Here is an 11,000-nt window from a genome sequence, read left to right as displayed (position 1 = left end):
GGTGACCCTGACGTGATTTTGCATGGATAAAGGACGGCTGGAGATAGCCGTGGAGACGGAGCCCAGTATAGCTGAGAGCAGCGGGGAGAGCTGCTGATTGATCCGGATCGTGAATAAGACACCTGGAGAGGTGAGCTACTGGGAACGTGGGAGGGAACCTGTCCAAAGAAGAGGGTATCATACTCTCTACGTGGAAGTTGCTTTTGAAACGGCGAGGCGTGGGCCTCCCCGAGTTGACTTTACGGAAAATAAATTGTCCTGGCAAACTGGGGAGGTCCCAGCCGACTGGCGTCTAGCAAATGTGACGCCCATCCACAAGAAGGGTCGGAAGGATGATCTGGGGAACTACAGGCCTGTCAGTCTGACCTCGGTGCCTGGGAAGGTCATGGAACAGATCATCCTGAGTGCCATTGTGCAGCGCATGAAGGACGCCCAGGTGATCAGGCCCAGCCAGCACGGATTCACAAGAGGCAGGTCCTGCTTGACAAACCTGATCTCCTTCTATGACAAAGTGACCCGCTTGGTGGATGAGGGAAAGGCTGTGGATGTTGTTTACCTGGACTTTAGTAAAGCCTTTGATACAGTCTCCCACAGTATCCTCCTGGAGAAACTGGCTGCCCATGGCTTGGATGGGAGTACCCTCCGCTGGGTTAAAAACTGGCTGGAGGGCCGGGCCCAGAGAGTGGTGGTGAATGGAGTTAAATCCAGTTGGCGTCCGGTCACGAGTGGTGTCCCCCAGGGCTCAGTACTGGGGCCTGTTCTCTTTAACATCTTTACCAATGATCTGGATGAGGGGATTGAGTACACCCTCAGTAAGTTCGCAGATGACACTAAGTTGGGTGGCAGTGTCGACCTGTTGGAGGGTAGAAAGGCTTTGCAGAGGGATCTGGACAGGTTGGATCGATGGGCTGAGACCAACGGGATGAGGTTCAACAAGGCGAAGTGCCGGGTCCTCCACTTGGGTCACAACAACCCCAGGCAGCGCTACAGGCTGGGGGCAGAGTGGCTGGAGAGCTGCCCGGCAGAAAAGGACCTGGGGGTGTTGGTGGACAGCCGGCTGAACATGAGCCGGCAGCGTGCCCAGGTGGCCAAGAAGGCCAACAGCATCCTGGCCTGTATCAGGAACAGTGTGGCGAGTAGGACTTGGGAGGTGATCGTCCCCCTGTACTGGGCACTGGTGAGGCCCCACCTCGAGGGCTGTGTCCAGTTTTGGGCCCCCTACCACAAAAAAGACATCGAGGTGCTGGAGCAGGTCCAGAGAAGAGCAACAAGGCTGTTGAGGGGTCTGGAGCACAAGTCTTATGAGGAGAGGCTGAGGGAACTAGGGTTATTCAGCCTGGAGAAAAGGAGGCTGAGGGGAGACCTTATTGCTCTCTACAACTCCCTGAAAGGAGGGTGTAGAGAGGCGGGGGTCGGTCTCTTCTCCCAAGTCACGGGCGACAGGACTAGAGGAAACGGCCTCAAGTTGCACCAGGGGCGGTTCAGGCTGGATATTAGGAAACATTTTTTCACTGAAAGGGTTATCAGACATTGGAACGGGCTGCCCAGGGAGGTGGTTGAGGCACCATCCCTGGAAGTGTTCAAAAGACAGGTTGACGTGGTGCTGGGAGACATGGTTTAGTGATGGTGTTGCATTTTGTTGTTTTGTGGGTGTTTATTTTTGTCAGTTAGGTTGATGGTTGGACAAGATGATCTTGAAGGTCCCTTCCAACCTAGAAGATTCTGTGATTCTGATTCTGTGATTCTGTGAAAATGTTGCTCTGGGGCAAAAGACAAGGCATTGAAGTTACCACTGTCACGGCGTTTAGTGTATCACAGTGGAAGGACTTGGGTGATAAATTGTTTGATGGTGCTACAAGAGGCTCCAGGGAAGCGACTGGACTAGTAATAACGTGGCGCTTGCTGCTAGAGACTTTGAAAGGGTTTAAAGAGCAGAGGGAGCAGGTGGAGACGGTGGGAAAAAATGAGTCGCCTGATCCTTTTGGGCCAGACTTAAAAGAAGGGGCGGAGCCATCTGCGGTCCCCAAATCCCCGGTCCCAAAACCTCCTGTTACCAAAAAAGAAAATGGGGGGGGGGGGGGGGGGGGTGCTGATGGGGGGGGGAGGGAGGGGGGCACAGCTTTCTGATAATAAATTGGAAGGAAAAGAGAAAAAGTATAAGTATGTGCTGCCCCGAGAACAGGTAGAAGCTGCAAGAGACTCGCGTAAACAAGCAGCAGATTGGGGATATGTGTGGCCGCAGGAGGGACTCCCTGTATCTAAGTCAAGAGAGTGTGTGCAGCCCTCTGCTCCGCCGGAGGAAGAACAAAGGGCACAGCCATCGCTTAACCCCATTTTGTATCCACCTCTGCCAGAGGATTCGGACAGTAATGCTGATGAGGATGATCCTATGACAGGACAAAATGAGTTTGAGGAGGTAATCCCTGAGAATCCGGGTCCCCCTTTACATACCCCTGCGCCAGTAAAATGTTCTGAACAAGGGGGGCCAGAGTGTAGACCAAAATTCCCTCGTACTTGGGATTTACCTCCCGCCTCGATTACGGTTAGACCGCGGAATCCTGTGCGATTCTGGAAAAGGGTCAAAGCTAAAGCTATGGAGTTGGGCGACTGGGATTTAGCAGAGAGTATATCTGTTCCCCTCACCGCTGATGAACCTTTGAATGTTGAAACTGCTGGGCCTGCAGCATTTCCTGTGGTGTACCATGACCCAGCAGCAGGGGAGCCTCATGAGCATGCTACTTATTCCTGGAAGGTGATTCAGGATTGTTATGGTTTGAGAGAACCCATAACAATCTATTGTTGTTAGACAATTATTCCATCACCCCATGACCCCTCCCCACACGGAAAGGGGAATCGGGGAACACAAAGAATCACAGAATCACAGAGGTTGGAAGGGACCTTTTAAGATCATCTAGTCCAACCAATGAAAAAAAAAAAAAACAAAAAAAAAACACAACACAAAAAAACAAAAACAAAACCACCACACACGCAACCCACACACACACCACCACACCACCCAACACTAATCCATATTCCCAAGCACTATGTCAACTCCTCTCTTGAATACCTCCAGGGATGGTGCCTCAACCACCTCCCTGGGCAGCCCATTCCAATGCCTGACAACCCTTTCAGTAAAGAAATATTTCCTAATATCTAACCTGAACTTCCCCTGGCGTAACTTGAGGCCATTGCCTCTTGTCCTATCATCTGTAACTTGGGAGAAGAGACCGACCCCCGCCTCTCTACAGCCTCCTTTCAGGTACTTGTAGAGAGCAATAAGGTCTCCCCTCAGCCTCCTCTTCCCCAGGCTGAACAGCCCCAGCTCCCTCAGCCTCTCCTCGTAAGACTTGTGCTCCAGACCCCTCACCAGCTTCGTTGCCCTTCTCTGGACCTGCTCCAGCACCTCAATGTCTTTCCTGTGGTAGGGGGCCCAAAACTGGACACAGTACTCGAGGTGGGGTCTCACCAGTGCCGAGTACAGGGGGACGATCACCTCTCGGGTCTTACTCACTACACTGTTCTTGATACAGGCCAGGATGCTGTTGGCCTTTTTGGCCACCTGGGCACACTGCTGTCTCATGTTCAGCCTGCTGTCGACCAACACCCCCAGGTCCTTTTCTGCCAGGCAGCTCTCCAGCCATTCTTCCCCAAGCCTGTAGCACTGCCTGGGGTTGTTGTGACCCAAGTGCAGGACCCGGCACTTGGCCTTATTGAACCTCATCCCGTTGGTCTCAGCCCATCGATCCAGCCTGAAGAGAAGCACAAGGGTTGAAGTATAAATAGATTTAATAGACTAAGACTAAACAATTAACTATAATACTAAAGAACCAGTATTAATCCCAACTGATATAAGATATACAGAAATTATACTCGGCCATCTATATCAGCAGAAGCTGTGCACTCCCAGCAGGGACAGCAAATGGCGGACACTGGGAGCGCAATGGCTTCAGGAGGAAGGGAAGGCCTCAGGGCTCCGGCACCGGGGCAAGGAGTTGTCTGGACCCGCCGCCATCAGGGAGAGAGCCCGCTACGCAGCAAACTTTTCTAATTTATATTGGATGTGACGTTCATGGTATGAAATAGTCCTGTTGGCCAGCCTGGGTCAAATGCCCAGGCCTTGCTCCTCCTCGTCCCTGCACCTGGCAAGGCTCAAAAACACTAAAACCTTGAATCCCACAGAGCCTGGCTGGCTATAAAGTAACTATTTTCACAAATTCAGACACTAGAGTCTTCTAAAAGTGCAATTTTCCCCAGCATTAGAAGAAAAGTTAGTCCTGTGTCTCTCAACCCAGGACAAGGATTTACAAAAGGCCACCGCCCAGTATGGCCCCAACTCCCCGGCATTAATGCAACTGATACGGTTATTGACAATGGAAGCTATGACCCCTTATGATATTACTCATATAGCTCAGATCGTTTTTCAACCTGTGCAGCTTGCAGTGTTGTCCCGGTTTGAAGTAAAACCGAACCAATTTTCTGTTCTGTAACTTTACATCCTAGCTAGGCCTCCTCTAAGTCTCGGAAATTAACGGCATATTGTGGAGAAAACTGCTCGTTCTCAGAATGATCAGACCAATGTTTGTGCTCCATGCCAAGGAATGGTGTGCAGAGAGGTCCTTGCTTATCCTTATTGCTATAACAACCAAGGGCAGCCAATTTCGTTATTTGCCCCCTTAGAGGGTCGGAAATGGAAAAAACGTAGAGGGGTCACATCGGTGGGGAGGAGGGGACAGGAGAGGTGACCCAAACCTGACCAACTGGGGTATTCCATCCCATCTGCCCCATGCTCAGTATAAAAGCTGAGGGATCAAAGGGTCAGCCCCTTCCTGCGATGGCCGATGTCCAGAGAGGACTCTGTCTGTTCATCTGCCTTTGATCCCGATCCGTGTGTTCCTGACTCCAGAGCTGGAATCCAGTTCCCATCCGTCGCTGAGTCCAGTCTGGGACTTCCCCAGTGCCTGCTGGTGACGTGACTGTCATCCTGGGAGCTTGATACGGTTTTGTATATATTGTATCTATTTCATTATTTTCTTCTTTATTTTTATTTTAATATTGATTCTTCATTAAAGTAGTTTAGTTTGTTCTAAACTTCTGAATCTCCTTATCTCTTTCTCTCCTCTCTCTCTCTTTTGGGGGGGGGGGAGGAGGGGAGGGGAAGGGCCATCTGTTGGTCTGGTTTTGGTAAATTCGACTGAAACCACGACAACACTCATGATGAACAGCGTTACCCCCGATCAGGTGAAACCGACTGGGTTACTCGATACAGGGGCGGATGTGACTATCATTTCACTGCGCGAATGGCCGAATACTTGGCCTTTGGCCTCAAACACCTTGGGGGTGGCAGGACTTGGAGGAGTTGCGAATAGCCTAATGTCAGCCAAACCGATGACGATTGTTAATCCTGAAGGTCAAAGGGCTACGGTGAGACCTTATGTGACCTTGGCCCCATTAAATTTGTGGGGAAGGGATTGTTTAGGACAATGGGGAGTACAGATAACAACGGATTTTCAGTAGGGGTCACTGTATTGCAGGGCATTTCTCGACCCACTCTGGCGTTAAGATGGTTAACTGAAAGACTGGTGTGGGTCGATCAGTGGCCCCTCAGTCAAGAAAAACTCACTGCCCTGCAGTCTCTTGTAGCAGAACAACTAGCTGCAGGACACATAGAGGTCTCAGACAGCCCTTGGAATACCCCTGTGTTTGTTATAAAGAAAAAATGTGGGAAATGGAGATTGTTACATGATTTGAGGAAGATTTATGAGGTTATGGCAACCATGGGAGCTTTACAACCTGGATTACCTTCTCCCACCATGATTCCGATGCAATGGGAAATTGTTGTAATGGACTTGAAAGATTGTTTCTTTACGATTCCTTTAGCAGATCAAGATATGGAGAAATTTGCCTTTACTGTACCATCCGTAAACAATATGGAACCTGCAAAAAGATATCATTGGAAGGTGTTACCGCAAGGTATGAAAAACTCACCCACAATTTGCCAGTCGTTCGTGGCAAAGGCATTGAGTCCAGTACGTGCCTTGTTCCCATCAGGTTATTGCTATCGTTATATGGATGACATTCTGTTAGCTGCGGCAACTCCACAGGAGTTAATTGAGATGGAGAACATAACACGGGAATCTTTGTGCCAATATGGACTGATTATTGCGCCTAAAAAGGCAACGGCAGCAACCATGGCTTTATTTAGGTATGAAAGTCTTAACTCAAATGGTGATGCCACAACCATACAATTGCAAGTGGAAGTGAAAACATTAAATGACGTGCAAAAATTAGCAGGGATGATTAATTGGATTCAACCCTACGTGGGGATTCCTTCTTCTAAATTGCAACCGTTATTTGAACTACTGCAAGGAGACACAGATATTTCTGCCCCACGCACCTTGACGGTAGGTGCACAAAAAGCAATTGCAGACGTTGAGCGAGCAATTAGTAGCAAACATGTATGGAGAATTGAACGGACAGTGCCCATCCAGGCAATCATTTTGATTGATCAGTTGGTACCCTTTGCCATGATTGCACAATGGCATGAGAAGTGGGATGATTCTCTGCATGTTTTGGAGTGGGTTTTTTTTGCCAAATAAAACAAAAAAGACAGCCCCTGGCCTTTTTCAGCTGGTGGCTCAAGTAATTATAAAAATCAGGACACGCTGTATGGAATTAATGGTGAGAGACACGGAAAAAATTGTACTCCCAGTGCAGAGTGATTATTTTGAATGGTGCCTGGCCAACAGCTCTGCTTTACAAGCAGCCATGATGAACTGTACAGGGCAAATAAGTTGTCATTTTCCCTCACATCCATTGTCAGGTGAGATTTGGTCAGAAACAATTGAGTCAGTTGGATCCAGTAGAGGGACCCATGGTGTTTACGGATGGATCAGGGAAAACAGGAAAAGCGGCCATCGTTTGGAAAGATGGACCACAATGGCGGCATAAAATCAAACATCAAGAAGGCTCACCACAAGTGGTTGAACTTAGAGCGATGGCCATGGTGTTTCAAAACTTCCCTGGCCCAGTAAACATCATAACGGATTCTGCTTATGTGGCTGGACTGGTACAACGATTGGACACAGCTGTGTTAGGGCATGTGTCTAATGAAACGCTGTTTGGGGTTCTGAAGCTATTATGGTTGGAAATTCGGAAACGTCACTATGAATGTTATGTCATGCATATTAGAAGTCACACTATGTTACCGGGTTTTATAGCGGAAGGAAATGCAAAAGGAGATGATTTGGTGTCCGCAATGGCATTGGGACCTGTTCCCGATATTAAACAACAGGCAATAGCTTCACATCGCTTTTACCATCAGGGCTATCAAGCCCTGAAACGCCAATTTCATATTTCAAATTCTGAGGCGCGTGCCATCGTTGCTGCCTGCCCTGATTGTCAGGGCCATCATGTCCCTATTTACTATGGCTCCAACCCTCACAGCCTCCGTGCCTTGCAGATCTGGCAGACCGATGTTACGCACGTACCCGAGTTTGGGCGTTTGAAATACGTGCATGTCTCTATAGATACTTTTTCAGCAGCTCTTGTGGCCACTGCTCACAGAATCACAGAATTTTCAGAGTTGGAAGGGACCTCTAGAGATCATCTAGTCCAACTCCCTGCTAAAGAAGGATTTCCTATAGCACGTTATTTGATTAACATCAAGGCAGGTCTTGAAAATCTCCAGAGAAGGGGACTCCACGACCTCCCTGGGCAGCCTCTTCCAGGGCTCTGGCACCCTCACCGGAAAGAAGTTTTTCCTCATATTTAAATGGAACTTCCTGTGTTCCAGCTTGTGCCCGTTGCCCCTTGTCCTATCACTGGAAACCACTGAAAAGAGTCCGGCTCCATCATCCTTCAACCCACCCTGTAGGTACTTGTAAACATAGATAAGGTCGTACTGGTGAATCTGCATGTGATGTCATCCGCCATTGGCAACGTGCATTTTCCATTTGAGGTGTTCCCCAACAAGTTAAGACAGACAATGGCCCTGCTTACGTGTCCCAGAAAGTCGCATTATTTTTGCAGCTTTGGGGGATATTCCATGTTACTGGAATCCCCCATTCTCGCACAGGACAAAGCATTGGAGAACGAGCCCATGGTACACTCAAGCGCTTCCTCCAAAAACAAAAAGGGGGAATGCTGGGTGAACAACCTGATACACGATTGGCTAAAGCTACGTATGTTTTAAATTTTTTACAGGTTTCTGATGATTTTCTGACCCCAACACCACCCATCCTTCGCCATTTCAATTCCCTGGTAACTCAGGAGGGGGTGGGTCCAGGGGCAAAGGTGTTAGTGCGGGATCTACGTTCGGGTCAATGGATGGGTCCGCATGATCTGTTAACCTGGGGAAGAGGTTATGCTTGTGTTTCCACAGATCATGGGCTGCAATGGATGCCTGCACGGAATGTGAAGCCTGTGTTATCTTCCTCATGATGTGTGCCATAGTCAATGCATTTTGGGTGACAACGCAGACAAGGACCAACGTATGGATCACTTTAGCCAACATGACTGGCCAAGATTCCGTATGTCTGGCCACTGCATCACCAGAGAATCCGTTTACTACATGCCTCGTTGGTGTTCCAGTGGACAAGTGGCCGGTACCACATGAAGCACGGGCAACCTTTCAAAACGAGTCGTTGGTTAATACATGGGACGCATGGGTGCTTTATTTGCCTAAAGTGCCTTTGGAACCTCAAGAGCTCGAACTTTTGGGATCTATAAAAATGGACTATTATTTGTATTTTAATTATACAGGAAAGAATCAATCCTTGGCATGGGTGGTAAATTTAAGCATGTCAACTTACAGAAATTCAAGTGTATGGTGTAACTTTACCTCCCCAAATATTTCTCGATCCTCAAATGTCCCTTTGGCTCTACCCCCGGGGATATTCCTGATATGTGGAGATCGAGCCTGGAGAGCCATACCTTCTCACATAAAAGGAGGACCATGCAGTTTGGGGCGCTTAACATTGTTAACTCCTAATACATCCAGTAACATCGCTATTATAAAAAAATCTAAGAGGAGCCTCCATGCTTACAATGAAGACTGTGATGACCAAGTCACTTTTTGGAATAAGGGTGAAATATGGGCAGCCTCCATGTTTGTACCAGGAGCAGCTGCTGCCAAAGCGTTAAGTACCTTGAATAAGTTAGGATGCTGGCTAGCAAAGCAAACGAATGCAACCTCTGCGGCATTAAGCAATTTACTATTAGATGTAGACTCAGTTAGGCATGCCACGCTACAAAATAGAGCGGCGATAGATTTTTTTTGTTATTAGCTCAAGGACATGGATGCGAGGATATTGATGGAATGTGTTGCATGAACTCGTCAGATCACTCTGAATCAATTCATAAAAGCAGAGAGTTGTTGAAGGAAGGAGTACAAAAGCTGCAAGTTGATGATGGATGGGATCGGTTGAACAGATCGTTTAGTGGATGGGGACTGTCGGGATGGTTGTTGTCAGTAGTAAGAACAGGATTAGTTATTTTACTGATTGTTGTAGTTGTGCTATTAATGTTGCCATGTGTCATCTCCTTGCTGCAAAGGGCCCTGCAGCGGACGATGAAGGCAATCTTTTTGGCACAAATACAAAAAAGGGGAATTGTGGGGGGGACACGGCGGGTCTGTGGAACCCTTGATTGAGGGAATGGAGTCAGGAATTGACCTTGCAGAGATTAAAGTATATCCTTGAGAAAAAAGGGAGTAGAAAACATCCTGAGAAGTAAACAGCTTTAAGGTACCAGCTGGAGACTGACAAGATAAGGAGTAGCTTTGATGTTTGCAAAAGACAACCAATGATCTATTGTTATGACAATATGTACCCAATAGTAAAAGAACATGTGTGTTAAGAAAGAATATATAAGAAAGTACGTGTGGCAGTAACGGGTAGACTGTTACTGTCTGAACTTCAGAAGAGTGCTCTCCGTGTCGTTTGTCCGTCTCAACAACGACAGAGATGAAGAAAAATTTTCATTATCTCAGAATCCTTCAGGGGACCTGCCTACCCATCAAGAAGCTGGTAAAGCATCTGGGAATAACAGGGACACTCCTGAAGAGATGTTCAAGGCTTTTGAATGGTGAGGGGATGCAGCTATCACATAACTGCCTGTGAGCAGGGAGGTAGAGACGTATATTACCTATACGAGCGAATAAGCAATACGTAGGAAGGGTCCAGCAGTCAAGGCCAATTTCAGGAGTGTGATAGAGCACAAAGTATAGCTTCTCTATATTAAGGGATACCGGGTGGAATCTGTCGGCTACAGTAATGGCACTCTAAACTCTGTATCAGCATGGAGTGTGGGATGGTGGGATGAAAGCACTATCTAACGGTGTCATGGTGTCATCAGATTCAAATCCACTAAGATGGTTTTGTAGGAGGAAGGAAAATAAGATTCAGCTTTGAAACTATCTTCTCAGGTAATTCTTTTTTGAAGTTTGTTGTTGTTTTTGTTAGTTGCTTAGCAGATTACTTGAAAGAATGCTGAGTATAAGCATTTCCTACTCTGACAGGAATTAAAATACACTGAAGCACTACTTGAAGACAACATGCCATACTGAGTTTGCAGCCCTTTCAGGTAGGGACTACGCGCTCTTCTCATCCATCTCAAATAGATACGCAATGTATTTCTTTATGATTGTTTGCAGTGGTTGTAAAGTTTGGGCTTTCTATTTGCCTTGCTGTACAATACCACAAAACAGCTTTGTTCACGACAGTCTACGTTTACACACCTTATGTTTGCTCAGCGCTATAAAGCAACAACACGAAAACAAGCAGCTACAGCATTTATTACATTCTCCAGGTGATGAAGGTCAATCAGCTTTTGGCCTCAAGCCGTACCGTAACTGGTTACCTTTAGAAAGAGCCACCCCAAATGCACAGGTTGTCATCATATCGTGATGGCTGATGATCCAGTGACATGAGTACGGTGCACAGTTAAGACCATAGGAGATGTCAATGGAAAAATAGAAGAACGCACAGAAGTTTTACATAAAC

Source organism: Numenius arquata, chromosome 1, assembly GCF_964106895.1.
Source record: "Numenius arquata chromosome 1, bNumArq3.hap1.1, whole genome shotgun sequence".
NCBI lineage: Eukaryota > Metazoa > Chordata > Aves > Charadriiformes > Scolopacidae > Numenius > Numenius arquata.
Note: the sequence above shows the minus strand (reverse complement) of the source record.